Consider the following 13892-nt stretch of genomic DNA (forward strand, 5'->3'; position numbering starts at 1 on the left):
AATTTTGGTAATAATGGCCATAATGACTATAGATTTCCTTGAATAGCAAGAACAACAAAAAATTAAAAATTTATAGGTCACTATATTTATTTTACAGGAATGAATGTGGTATGCATCTTTAACCCTATCATTGTTACTAAATGGGTCAGTGCAGTGTGTCACCAGCTAGCCATACTATTTTGCCTATTGCTTACTATTGAATTACACTTTTGCTGCAACTGTGGATGATCTTCAGACAGCTCCAGCAATGGCTGTGCCACCATTCTGAATTGGAATGACAACTTCTGGTCCAGCTACAACTCCACTGTCTGTGGTATCCTTTAATTCCTCCATGGATCACCATTGTGGTCACCTTATGCTAGGGCTCCCAGCGTCAACAAGCTAAACCTCCTGACTCCATCTGTTGCTATCAGCATCATATATTCACTGGGAAACCTTCAATCAATGGAGAAGCTGAATACTTAGGGGAGCATTTGGGTGGCTCAGCCAGTTAAGCATCTGGCTTTGGCTCAGGTCATGATCCCAGAATCCAGGGATCAAGCCCCATGTAGTGGCTCCCTGCTTAGCAAGGAGCTGGGGAGCTGGTTTCTTCCTCTCCTTCTGCCTGTCCCCACCAGCTTGTTTTCTCTCTCTCTCTCAATCTCTCTCTCTTTCTCTCAAATAAATAGAATCCTAAGAAAAAAAAAAAAAAGAAAGAAAGAAACTGAATACTTAGGGAAACTGATGACACAATGGAAACCCTCCACTTCACTCTCCATAAGAATCAATGAGGAGCCTGAAGAACACTCCCTATTAGACTTGAAGGACTTGAAGGATGAAAATTGGCCTGAACTACCAACTGGCTCTTGGTATCACAACCCAGAGCATATGGTGACTGGGTACTGACTTTTGTACCTTTCTCTCATCTTACTGAATTGAGTGCAGCATTGTAGGCAAGCCTGAGATTCTATAAAAGCAGCCATGCTTTAATTCCTGATATACTTTCTGTGTTAGCATTTCATTGTATAAGAGCAGGTACTAAATATGCACAATGGGCATACTTAAATAACCACTTAAATAACCAAAAAAAAAAAAGATTATTTACTACACTTCCAGCTTATACTGTTTAATCCATATTCACCTATTAGAAAATTAACAATAGATCTATGGACTCTATGTCCAGTCATTAAAAGAAGAGGGACACCTGGTAAAGTGTAGAGTGGACACTAAGAAAACTTAGCATATCGCACATACCATTATCCTTGGTGATATACATCAGGCTTCCACCTCTCACCACAGATTTCTACCCAAGAATACGGGATTCTGATAACAAAACCTCTCATGCTTATATTAGAACCAAAAATAGTAGCCTAAACTTTGGTATTTAAAATACAGCATTTTCAAGCCAGATATAGATCCCCAAACTGGACTCAGTTTTATCCATCTTCATTTGTGCCACGTTTACAACTTATGCCAAAAACAGATTTGCTAAAGAAAGAAGATGCTTACAATGCCTTGTTGGACTGCTGGGAGGCTTAATTGGAGGATAAATGGCAGTTGCTTTGTCTCATTCCAAATTGATTAAATTAAAAAGAATTTTAAACCAAACAATCACAATTTAACATACATACCATGGCAGCTTTGTCATGGTCGGGTACACAGATGGATAAAATTAGCAATACATTACAGAACATCAATTAATTTCATAAGAATGTAAATAGAGCAATGAAAATTTGACATTAAGTTGGAGGAAATGCTAAGAATAACAAAATACTAAAAAAACACATTAAAGAGGTTTCTCTGCCTATAGATTGTCAATTGTTGCTGTTAAGATTGGTTGATATGTGGAATACTATTAGAATAGCGATACTCTCGAGACAGTACTGGTTGTCTGAGGTAACAGACAACCCAACTAGAGAAGCCAAGTAGGTACCATATATCCTAATGGCTGTGATTCCGTGGGCAACTGTGAAATTAGAATATTGACATTTCCGTCTACGGCCATACCACCCTGAACGCGCCCGATCTCGTCTGATCCCGGAAGCTAAGCAGGGTCGGGCCTGGTTAGTACTTGGATGGGAGAATATTGGCATTTCCAGGAGGAAACACAACATTGACTTGCCAACTCAGAGTGAAGCCTACAGGCAACAGGAACCCTCCTTATGATAGGAGGAAAACATGTTCCTAAGGATATGTCAATGGAATTGAACCAAAATACCTTTATTACTGCTAGAGTTTTGGCTGTGTCTATAGTATAAGTGCCTATGACTATGGCCTTAATGGCTGCTTAGCCAATTAATATAGGAAATTGGACCATGATAGCACGCTCTAAGCCACCCTCACCCTAACTTATTGGAGTCAAGGGAAAAATAAGAAATGCAACATGATGGCATGTGTAAAACTAAAACAGGTAATGAATGTGACAACAGAAGAAAAAAGGCATTTATTTGAGCTCAACAGAAGATGAAGGAACTATTAAAATAACCAGAGAAATGTTTCACATTGAACCACCTAAAATTAATCTAGCAAATGTAAATCATGCATTTGAAAACTTAAGACAAGAAAAGGAAGATTTGGAAAGATGTGAGTAATAAAGTAATTTGCAGGAATTGAAAAGAGAAAACATGAATTTCCTAAAATAATGACAGCTGTGAATTCTGATGTTATGGCAACTGAACATGTGCTTGACAGCGCTATGCAAGCCATACCCCATGGAGCTTTATAAAAAAGATCTTTACTTGGAAGGCCCACACGGCTGGCTCAGTCAGGAGCCAGATCACAACTCAGATCACAACTCAGATCACAACTCTTGATCTCAGGGTTGTGAGTTCAAACTCCATATTGGGCATAGGGATCACTTTTTTAAAAATATTTTTTAAAAAAACAGATTTTGACTTGGAAACAAAACTGTCAAAGAAGTTAAACTGAGTGGTTTAAGAAGCTTAACTTTTGGCCACTTAGTGATTGGATGTGGTACCACGTTAGAGAGTTCTTTGTTGTGCTTATCTTGGTAATATTAGAAATATGGTTGCTTAAACTGGTCATTAAACTATGGTGTAAAAGAATGTGCATCAAAGGAAAAATACTTGCAAAATATGACTGAGTGTTGAGATTAGGATTGTAAGTGATGTAGAATCACAATGTGGATTGATATTTTTGTGAACTTAGGTTTGTACAGAGCATTAGGCCCATAATATTTTTTTAATATTTATTTGAGAAAGAAAGGGAGAGATAGAGCACAAGCAGGAGGAGCAGAGAGAGAGAGAGGAAGAGAGAACATCAAGCAGACTACATGCTGAGCGAGGAGCTTGACATAAGGTCCATGCAGGGCTCCATTCCTGGACCCTGAGCTCACTACCCAGGCAGAAACCAAGAATTGGAGGCTCAACCAACGGTACACCCAGGCGCCCCATTAGGGTTGTTAGTATTAATTAGTGTGTGAGTGATTTGAAATCACAGGACGGATTATTATGTATTGGTTTGATATGCTTTCAAATCCACTTGCTTACAGCAAAGACCAAAAAAAAAAAAAAGGTGTTTTTTGTTTGTTTTGTTTTTGGTAGTAATGTTGTTTTGTTATAAGAATAAATTAAATTATATCCGGGTGTCACCACCTCATCTGTTCTCGCCCATAAGAACTCAGTAGCTCAGCAGCTGAGAGGCCTGACTGGGGACATATCAATAAATACATATGAAGAAGCAACTATCCAAGGGGACATTTTGTCTACAAAGATGGAGATTTTTGTGATTACTACCCAAAGGTGTTCATTCTGGACAAGGGTACTCTTCATTAATCTAAAATAGCTTTCCAGGGAATCCCTAGGGGGCTCAGCGGTTCAGTGCCTGCCTTCAGCCCAGCCTTCAGATTCTGGGGTCCCGGGATCGAGTTCTGCATCGGGCTCCCTGCATGAAGCCTGCTTCTCTCTCTGCCTGTGTCTCTGCCTCTCTCTCTCTCTCTCTCTCTCTCTCTCTGTGTCTATCATTAATGAATAAATAAAATCTTTAAAAATTAATTAAAATACCAGAAACTTTAAAAAAAAAAAAAAGCTTTCCAAAGACCTTGGGGCGATTAGCCCCTGCCAGAATAAAGGCAACTCTTTCACTGGCAGTGCGCCCTTGAGGAAAGGTTTCTTCTTGCCCATCAACACCAGCACCCTCCTGCCCTAGCAACATGCTCCAGCAACACAGGAACTTTGACTTTTGTGCTGGCAAGTAGTTAAGCTGTCTCACCCAAGTACCAGCTCCTATAAAGAGGAAGAATGGCAACTAAATTTGAGCTTCATTCCTTTCGTCTCCTCTTGCCTGGAACAGTAGTATGATTAACCTAACATTGGTTTGGAGTATGCTTTTTCTGTATCGGTAAATTAAAAGACATTATCCTGTATGCTAATTGCTTGTGAAATTGCACAGTGAACTAGTGTTAAATACATTGCAGACAAAGACAGAATCAGTCTGAGGATTATTTACCTCCCAAAATAAAGCAGAATTAGTGGGAATATGTACATTTGTGTAGGTTAGGGCTTGGAATTAGGCAGATGCCAGCTGTGAGCCAGTCTTTGGCTGCTGGGGCCCTGCAGGTCTGCTGGGCTCAGGCCAGTCTCCAAACCTTGTGTAGCTTCTGGGGTGGAAAGTGCCCACTCTTGCCAAAAGTCTTCTTTAACAGCTTTAAACTGGTGACAGACAGTCCCTGCTTGGACTGGCTGCCTGATGCCACCCCTAGCTTCTCTAGCAGTCAAGATCCCAGGTGTCCCACACTACCCATCCTGGTGAGGCAGTCCAGATTTCCCCAGTTCTGTCTTCAGGGGGAATATGTGCATTTGTATAGGTTAAGGCTTGGAATTAGGCAGATGCCAGCTACCCTCAATGGCCTCCTCCTGTCAGCCAACTTCCTCTATGTCCAGTGTCAGGACCCTGGCTACCCTGACCTGCGCTGCCAGTGCATGAGCAGTACCCACATTGTCAGTTGGCCTAGGCTGGAGGGGGCACTCCAGGGCCATGGAACTCTCGAAAGACCCCAACCACTTCAAGGGGCCTCAGGGTGCAGAGAGCTCACACCCTGAAAGTATTTCTGAGGCTCCATTCTAAACTGGGAACTATTTTTAACTGGCTGCCTGATGGTGTCCTGGACTTCTCCAGAAATCAAGGCTCCCAGGTGTCTCTTATTGGAGAGCACAAGGATGATCCGGAGCAGACCCTCCCTGACAAGGCAGTCCAGATTCTTCTAGCTCTGCCCTCAGGAGGTATATGTGCGTTGGCATATGCTAGCACCTAGAGTCAGGCAGATGCCATCTACCTGCACCCCACCCCTCAACTTGCTCCCTTGAAGCTGGCCTTTCCAGAAACTGCATTGTTCCAGGGCGCTGGCTATCCTGACATACTCCGCTTGTGAACGCCCAGAATATACCCCATCAGCCTGCCGAGGACAGCTGGGGCTCTCCAGGCCTTTTGTCCTGGGGTCAGGCCTCCACCCCCTGCATAGCCTTTTGGTGGACAGAGCCCACCTCTGAAAACCCTTCTAAGGAGGCACCTTTAAACTGCAATAGTCCCCATTTGACCGGCCGCCCCGATGGGGTCCTGCGCTTAGCGGTAATCACGTCTCCCAAACGTCTCTCAGTAAAGCTCCCCAGCAGATGGCCAGAGCTCATCTTCACAAGGAAGTCCGTGCTCCCGAAGCTTGGCCTTCAGGGAGAAGATGCACGTTCATGTTGCTTAGGCCTTGGAATTATGCAGAGGCCTTGTGCCCCCTACAGCTCGATCCCATGACCGGTCCTCTCCACAAACATTTGCCCGGTCCCAGAGCCCCGGCTACTCATCCTGCACGTGCGCAGTGCGCAGCCCAGCGGCCTCGGCCGGCAGCCCGGGCCTCGGGAGCCGCGAGCTCAGGCCCGCCGCCAGCCCCTCGCCTGGCCAGCCTCCAGGCAGGGCCGGGCTACCCCTGAGAACACTTCTGAGGTGGCAGCTTCAAACTGGTGACTGTCCTTATTTGGACTGGCTGCCTTGATGGGGTCCCCTCGAGCAAAGCTCTCAGGTATGTCTCTCTCTCTTTTTTTTTTTTATGATAGAGAGGGAGAGAGAGAGAGAGAGGCAGAGACACAGGCAGAGGGAGAAGCAGGCTCCATGCAGGGAGCCCGATGTGGGACTCGATCCCGGGACTCCAGGATCGCTCCCTGGGCCAAAGGCAGGCGCCAAACCACTGAGCCACCCAGGGATCCCGTCTCTCTTTTTTTTAAAGGCTTATTTATTTTGAGAGAGAGAGAGGGCTCGGGTGTGTGTGTGTAGGAGGCGAGGGAGTCCCAAGCCCCCCCCACCCCCCCGTGCTGGGAGCAGAGACCCACAGGAGCCCCCTCCACCTCCCGCGCTGAAACCCAGCGTCTGCTGCGTAACAGGCGGGGCCGCCCAGGCTCCCCTCCCGGGTGTCTCTTATGGAAGGCGCTCGGCTTTCTCTGGGGCCCAACTCCGGCGAGGCAGTGCCCCAGCTTCCCTCAGCTCCGCCTTCAGGGGGACTATGCTCCCTGGCCTGGGCACAGCCCTCGCCGCCAGCGCAGCCCGGGCCCTCCCGGCTGGGGGATTCGCTTTGGCCCCAAACCACCTGCACAGCCTCCAGGGCGGAGGGCGGAGGGAGCCCGCCCCAAAAATCTTGCCGAGGCAGCATTTACGGTGGCGCCAGCGAGTCCCCCTCTGCCGGGTCGCTGCCGGGCCCCAGGCTCACCGGTCGGCAGAGCCCCCTCGGGTCTCCCCAGCTAACTCCGTCCTGACCAGGCGGCCCTGTCTCCTCAGCTCGGAGTCCAGGGGCGATATCCGCATTTGTGCAGGTTACGTAGATGCGTCGTATCCCCACCTGCTCACTTCTCGTTTTCTGGCCTCTCCACACAGCTGCCCCGGGTCCAGGTTCTCGCCTGCGCACGCGCAGCACGCACCCCCGCATCGCACCTGGGGCGGGGACCTCGCAGCGGCGCAGCCTAGAGGTCAGGGAACTCGGACGTTTACCCCCACTCCTGCTTATTATTTACTGAGTGGTTATTTCTGCTATGTAAGCCTCAATTTTTTCTATGTGTGCAATTTCACTGTGCTTTAAAATGCTTTTTCTAATGATTCTTTAGGGATTCAGAGATTTTTTCTGTTCTCCTTAGCACAATCTCTTTTTATCATTATACCGACATATCCAGTTGCGGAATACTCACACTGTTAGGCCTGGCCCCTCCTTGGCAAGGCAGTGCGGTTTCCTCCGGCTCTGCCTTTAGGGGGAAGATGTGCATTGTGGAGATTAGGGCTTGGAATTAGGCAAATACAGGTATCCCCAATAGCTTCCTGGCCTCACCACCATCAGGCTTCTCCTGATACTTCCTAGCTAGGTCCTAGCTAACCTAGATAGGTCCCTAGCTAACCTGACCTGGAGCACATGCTCAGTACAAGTGAATCAGCTGGTCTTGGGCAGGTGGAGCCTATCCCCAACCACATACGCAGTCCTGACAAGAAGCAACTTTTAATTGGCCACAGCCAGTACCCGTTTCTACTGGCTGCATTATGCGGCCCAGGCTTCTACCATTTTAACTTAATAACCAAATCAGCTAAACGTTTGGTGATTTAAATGTATTTCTAAATAATATTTGTGTTGTCTGGCCACAAATCCATTTACCTCATTAAGTTTGGATATCTTTGGGGCACCTGGGTGGCTCAGTGGTTGAGCATCTGCCGTTGGCTCAGGTCGTGATCCCTGAGTCCTGGGATCTAGTCCCACATCAGGCTCCACATGGGAAGCCTGCTTCTCCCCCTGCCTGTGTCTCTGCCTCTCTAATGAATAAATAAATAAAATCTTTTACAAAAATATAGGCACATAGATCAGTGGAACACAATAGAAAACCCAGAAATGGACCCACAACTCTATGGTCAACTAATCTTCGACACAGCAGGAAAGAATATTCAATGGAAAAAAGTCTCTTCAAATGCTGTTGGGAAAACTGGACAGCCACATGCAGAAGGATGAAACTGGACTACTTTCTTACACCATACACAAAATAAACTCAAAATGGATGAAAGACCTAAAGGTAAGAGAGGAAACCATCAAAATCCCAGAGGATTTTGACAGTAACCTCTTTGACATTGGCTGTCGCAACTTCTTACTAGATATGTCTCCTGAGGCAAGGGAAACAAAAACAAAAACAAACTATAGGGACTTCATCAAAATAAAAAGCTCCTGCACCATGGAGGAAACAATCAACAAAACTAAAAGGCAACCTATGGAATAGTAGATGTTTGCAAATGACATATCTGATAAAGAGTTGGTATCCAAAATCTATAAAGAATTTAATCAAACTCAACACCCAAACACAAGAAACAACAGGTGTTGGCAAGGATGTTGAGAAAGGGGAAACCCTCTTAAATTGTTGATGGGAATGCAAACAGGTGCAGCCATTCTGGAAAACAGTATGGAGGTTCCTCAAAAAGTTAAAAATAGAACTACCATATGATCCGTTAATAACATTTACCCAAAGGATACAAAAATACCAATTTGAAGGGATACATGTACCCTGATGTTTATAACAGCATTATCAACAATGGCCAAATTATGTAAAAAGCCCAAATGTCCATTGATTAATGGATAAAGAAGATGTGGCTGCTTATCTCTCTGCCTATACCGCTTCTCTCTTTGCCTATGTCCCTGCCTGTCTCTCTGTCTCTGTGTGTGTGTCTCTCATGAATAAATAAATAAAATCTTTTAAAATATGTGGGATCTATCTATCTATATCTATCTAAATATATACACAATGGAATGTTCCTCAGCCATAAAAAGGAATGAAATCTTGTCATTTGCAATGATGTGGAAGGATTGAAAGTATTATGCTAAGCAAAATAAGTCAGAGAAAGGCAAATACCACATGGTTTCACTCTTATGTGGAATTTAAGAAACAAAATAAATGAACATTGGGGGAAGAAAAGAGAAGAAAACAAAGAAACAGATTCTTAACCATAGAGAACAAACTGATGGTGACCAGAAGAGAGGGCAGGGTGATGGGCTAAATGGGTGATAGGGATTTCGGAGGGCACTTGTGATGAGAGCACCAGGTGTAATATGTAAGTGTTGAATCTGCTAAATTCTACACCTGAAACTAAATTTATACTGTATGTTAACTAACTGGAATTTAAATAAAAACTTGAAAAGAAAAAAAAAAACTCCTTTCTTACTCTTCCTGATCTGGTCCATCTTCTTTGGTGCCAACAGTGTAATCTGTCTGTGAAAGAATTTTGTCAATACCACAGCTTGCTTTTGCCTATCAAATAATGGACCAACACATGACATAGTTACTTCATTTTTGTTAGAGCTGTATTAATCATACAGTCTTTGCTGTTCACTGAAAACACAGTAACGAATCAAAGTGAAGACTTTTTTCCTATCATGTTTAGCACTGGATTAAGCTGCAAATTCACACAAAAAAATTATAGCAAGCTCTGTAAAGAACTACATTAGCATAAGTGAAAGGATGGTCTTACATATAGACTATAAGGAAAAGAATTCTAGTTAACTAAGTTTTTACAAGTACATTCACTAATATGTAAATAGCAACTAATAGCATAATATTGACCCATTTGCAGAGTTAAATTCCCTTGTGCAAAATCTTTAGAGTTGGATGAAGATATTGGCAAATGGATAAGAGGAAGCTTTCCTATTGTCTCTTTCACTGCCATTTCATTTTATCAAAGACACCTTATTTTTTTTGAGATTTTGTTTTTATTTATTTTTCTCATTAAACTTTTTTTTAAAGATTTTATTTATTTATTCATGAGAGACACAGAGGGGGGTGCAGCACAGACACAGGCAGAGGGAGAAGCAGGCTCCATGCAGGGAGCCCGATGTGGGACTTGATCCTGGGTCTCCAGGATCACACCCTGGGCTGAAGTTGGCACTAAACCGCTGAGCTACCCGGGCTGCCCTAAACTTTTGTTTTAATAGGTCTCAAAACTCTGTGACAGATTTTTGGTCAAGTTGTTTCCATTAAAAAGTACTGATTTTAAAAACTAATAACTTAAAATTGCCACACACGCACAATAAAAAACCAAATGGTCCACAAAACATTCTCCTTTCCTTCTGAAGGTTTGACGATGCATTGTTATCATTAACCAGTCCTTTACTATAAAACTTAAATGGCCAATTGACACAAACAGTTCTGAGACGGTTCTTCCACCACTGACTAAGACTGGGGTGGCCAAGTTCAAAAAGGGTGTTGCCTGTGTTCGCCTCTAGGATTTTGATGGATTCTTGTCTCACATTTAGATCTTTCATTGAATTTGAGTTTATCTTTGTGTGTGGTGTAAGAGAATGGTCTAGTTTCATTCCTCTGCACGTGGCTGTCCAATTTTCCCAGCACCATTTATTAAAGAGACTGTCTTTTTTCCAGTGGATAGTCTTTCCTGCTTTGTCAAATATTAGTTGACATATAGAGTTGAATATAGAGTTGAGGGGCCATATCTAGGTTCTCTATTCTGTTCCATCGATCTATGTGTCTGTTTTTGTGCCAGTACCACACTGTCTTAATGATCACAGCTTTGTAGAACAACCTGAAATCTGGCATTGTGAGAGCCCCCAGCTCTGGTTTTTTTTTTTTTTTTTTTTTTTTTTAGCTCTGGTTTTTTTAAATATTCCCCTGGGTATGCTATATGTTGGCAAGTTGAACTGCAATACAAATTTTTTTTAAAAAGACTGGGGTGGCAGGTATTGGGGATAATATTCATTTAGCCTTCTGAGCTTTCTGGGCAGACTTGGTGACTTTGCCAGCTCCAGCTGCCTTCTTGTCCACTGCTTTAATGACACCCACAGCAACTGTCTGTCTCATGTCACGAACAGTAAAACGGCCCAGAGGAGGATAGAGAAGCTCTCAACACACATAGGTTTGCCAGGAACCATATCAACAATGGCAGCATCCCCAGATTTCAAGAACTTGGGACCATCTTCCAGCTTTTTTCTGGAACGACGACCTATCTTCTCCTTCAGCTCAGCAAACTTGCAAGGAATGTGAGCTGTGTGACAATCCAGCACAGGTGCATATCCAGCACTGATTTGGCCTGGTTGGTTCAGGATAATCACCTGAGCTGTGAAGCCAGCTACTTCCATTGGTCGGTCATTTTTGCTGTCACCAACACATTGTCACAATGAATATCTTTAACAGATACGTTCTTGACACTGAAGCCCACATTGTCCCCAGGAAGAGCCTCACTCAAAGCTTCATGGTGCATTTCAACAGACTTTACTTCAGTTGTAACATTGGCTGGAGCAAAGGTGACCACCATGCCAGGCTTAAGAACACCAGTCTCCATTCCCCCCACTGGGACAGTACCAATACCACCAATTTTGTAGACGTCCTAGAGAGGCAGACTCAAGGGCTTATCAGTTGGATGAGTTGGTGGCTGAATGCAATCCAGAGCTTCAAGCAGTGTGGTTCCACTGGCATTCCCATCTTTACAGGTGACTTTCCATCCCTGGAATGAAGACATGTTAGCACTTGGCTCCAGCATGTTGTCACCATTCCAACCTGAAATTGGCACAAATACTACTGTGTTGGGGTTATAGCCAGTTTTCTTAATGTAGGTGCTGACTTCTTTAATGATTTCCTCGTATCTCTTCTGGCTGTGGGGTGGTTCAGTGGATTCCATTTTGTTAACACCAACAACTAGTTGTTTTACACTCAGTGTGTAAGCCAGATGGGCATGCTCCCGGGTCTGCCTATTCTCAGAGATAACCTGCTTCAAATTCACCAACACCAGCAGCAACAATCAGGACAGCACAGCCTGAGATGTGCCTGTAATCATGTTTTTGGTAAAGTCTCTGTGTCCTGGGGCATCAATGATGGTCACATAATACTTGCTGGTCTTGAATTTCCACAGGGAGTTATCAATGGTGATACCACATTGACGTTCAGCTTTCAGTTTATCCAAGACCCAGGCATACTTGAAGGAGCCTTTTCCCATCTCAGCAGCCTCCTTTTCAAATTTTTCGATAGTTCTTTTGTCAATCCCACCACATTTGTAGATCAGATGGCCAGTAGTGGTAGACTTGCCCAAATCCATGTGTCCAATGACAACATTTTTTTTTTGGCAGATAAAGGTTTGTTTTATTAAATAACTGATCTGATTAATGCTGAGGCCACTATGTACAGACAAGAGAGGGAGTTTTATTTCTTGGTCTCTTCCTCCTTGGACAGTCTTGATGATTTCCTCCTTCTTGGCCTGGAGCCGCTCTTCACGGCACTTGCAGGCCTCCGTGGTCTTAGATCTGCGGGCCTCAGCCTGGTCAGCCAGAAGCTTCTTCTTCTTCTTCTTTTTTTTTTTTTTAAATTTATTCATGAGACAGAGAGAGAGAGAGGCAGAGGGAGAAGCAGGCTCCATGCAGGGGTCTCCAGGATCATGCCCTGGGCTGAAGGCAGCTCTAAATCGCTGAGCCACTCAGGCTGCTCCAGCCAGAAGCTTCTTGCAAGCCTTGCCTGCCTTCAGCTCATGGATGTGTTCCATGAGAATCCACTTGTTCTTGAACACGTGACCCTTCACTTTCAGGTACAAGCTATGATACATGTGGCTGGCGGTCAATCTTCTTAGATTCATGGTAGCTTCCGAGCAGCCTGCGTAGAATTCTCATCCTCCTCATCCACGTTACCTTCTCAGGCACTGGAGCATTGGCAGCACCTTTCCTCTTACCAATGCCCATAGGCCTGCCCTTCCGGAGGGCCAGAGTGTTTTACTGGCAGGGAGCTCGGGAATGCACAGTCACAGGCTTCCAGATAATCAGCCCATCCTCGATCAGTTTTCGTATCTGCTGACGGGAGTTTGCATTGGCGACTTCATTGGGGTCCAACGTGACCTTCCTTCTGCCACAGGGAGGACACCCGGGACAAGCCTCTTCTGAACCCAGCGCAAAGGGAAGAACCCGATGACCACAATGTTGATGTGAGTCCCTTCCTTTCCCATTCTGGTTTAGGTTTAGTGGTGGTTTTCACGACGCCTGTGTTCTGGCGGCAGACCCGTTGCGAAAAAGCGAGATTTTATTTTTAAGTCATTTCTACATCCAACATGTGGCTTGAACTCAATCTTGAGATCAAGAGTCAGATGCTCTAGGGACTGAGCCAGCGAGGCGCCCCAAAGCCAGCTTTTTTTTTTTTTTTTAAGACAGCTTATTTTTAATTAATTATGTTACAGACAAATATTGTATTTTCCCCAATTAAAAAAATTTAGCTTCGGGGATCCCTGGGTGGCTCAGCGGTTTGGCACCTGCCTTGGGCCCAGGGCGAGATCCTGGAGCCCCGGGATCGAGTCCCGCGTCAGGCTCCCTGCAAGGAGCCTGCTTCTCCCTCTGCCTGTGTCTCTGCCTCTGTGTGTCTCTCAAATAAATGGATAAAATCTTTAAAAAAAAATTAGCTTCGCTGCCAGAAAACACTGGGGAAAAACCCCTCTACATCAGGACATTAAAACTTGAGTAGTTTTTCCCCCTCTAAAAAATTTCAGTTATTTTTTCCCCAAAGACCTTTATCTCAGAAGTGCGATTTAAAAGCCACATGCAGGGAATCTAAGTATCCACTAGAGGGCGCGAGCCACTTACAGAATGACTGAGTAAGGGTTCACCACCTTCCCCCTTCTGAACTATTTCTACATCAGAAAAGCCAAGTGTGCCTAGTAAAAGCCTTAGTAAATAGTTTATATTCTCTCTCTCTCTCTCTCTCTCTCTCTCTCTCTCTCGTGCTTTGTTGTGATATATACACATGAAACCAGAGATAACTATGGCCACGCATATGTCTGCCTATCATAAAAATAGCTTCTGTGATCTTCATTACAGGACACAATGATCAGTTTGGAGTTGCATTTCTTTCTCAACTTTTCTTTCCTTACCCCCTTGCTATTTTTTTTTAAGATTTTATTTATTTATTCGTGAA

At 44.4% G+C, this 13892-nt stretch overlaps 1 pseudogene; it reads right to left on the minus strand.

The window, feature by feature from the left end:
* Positions 1 to 12143: 12143 nt before the first annotated feature.
* On the minus strand, positions 12144 to 12933 carry LOC140639154 (large ribosomal subunit protein eL19-like; annotated as a pseudogene).
* Positions 12934 to 13892: the final 959 nt, after the last annotated feature.

Source organism: Canis lupus, chromosome 8 (genome assembly GCF_048164855.1).
Source record: "Canis lupus baileyi chromosome 8, mCanLup2.hap1, whole genome shotgun sequence".
Taxonomy (NCBI): Eukaryota; Metazoa; Chordata; class Mammalia; order Carnivora; family Canidae; genus Canis; species Canis lupus.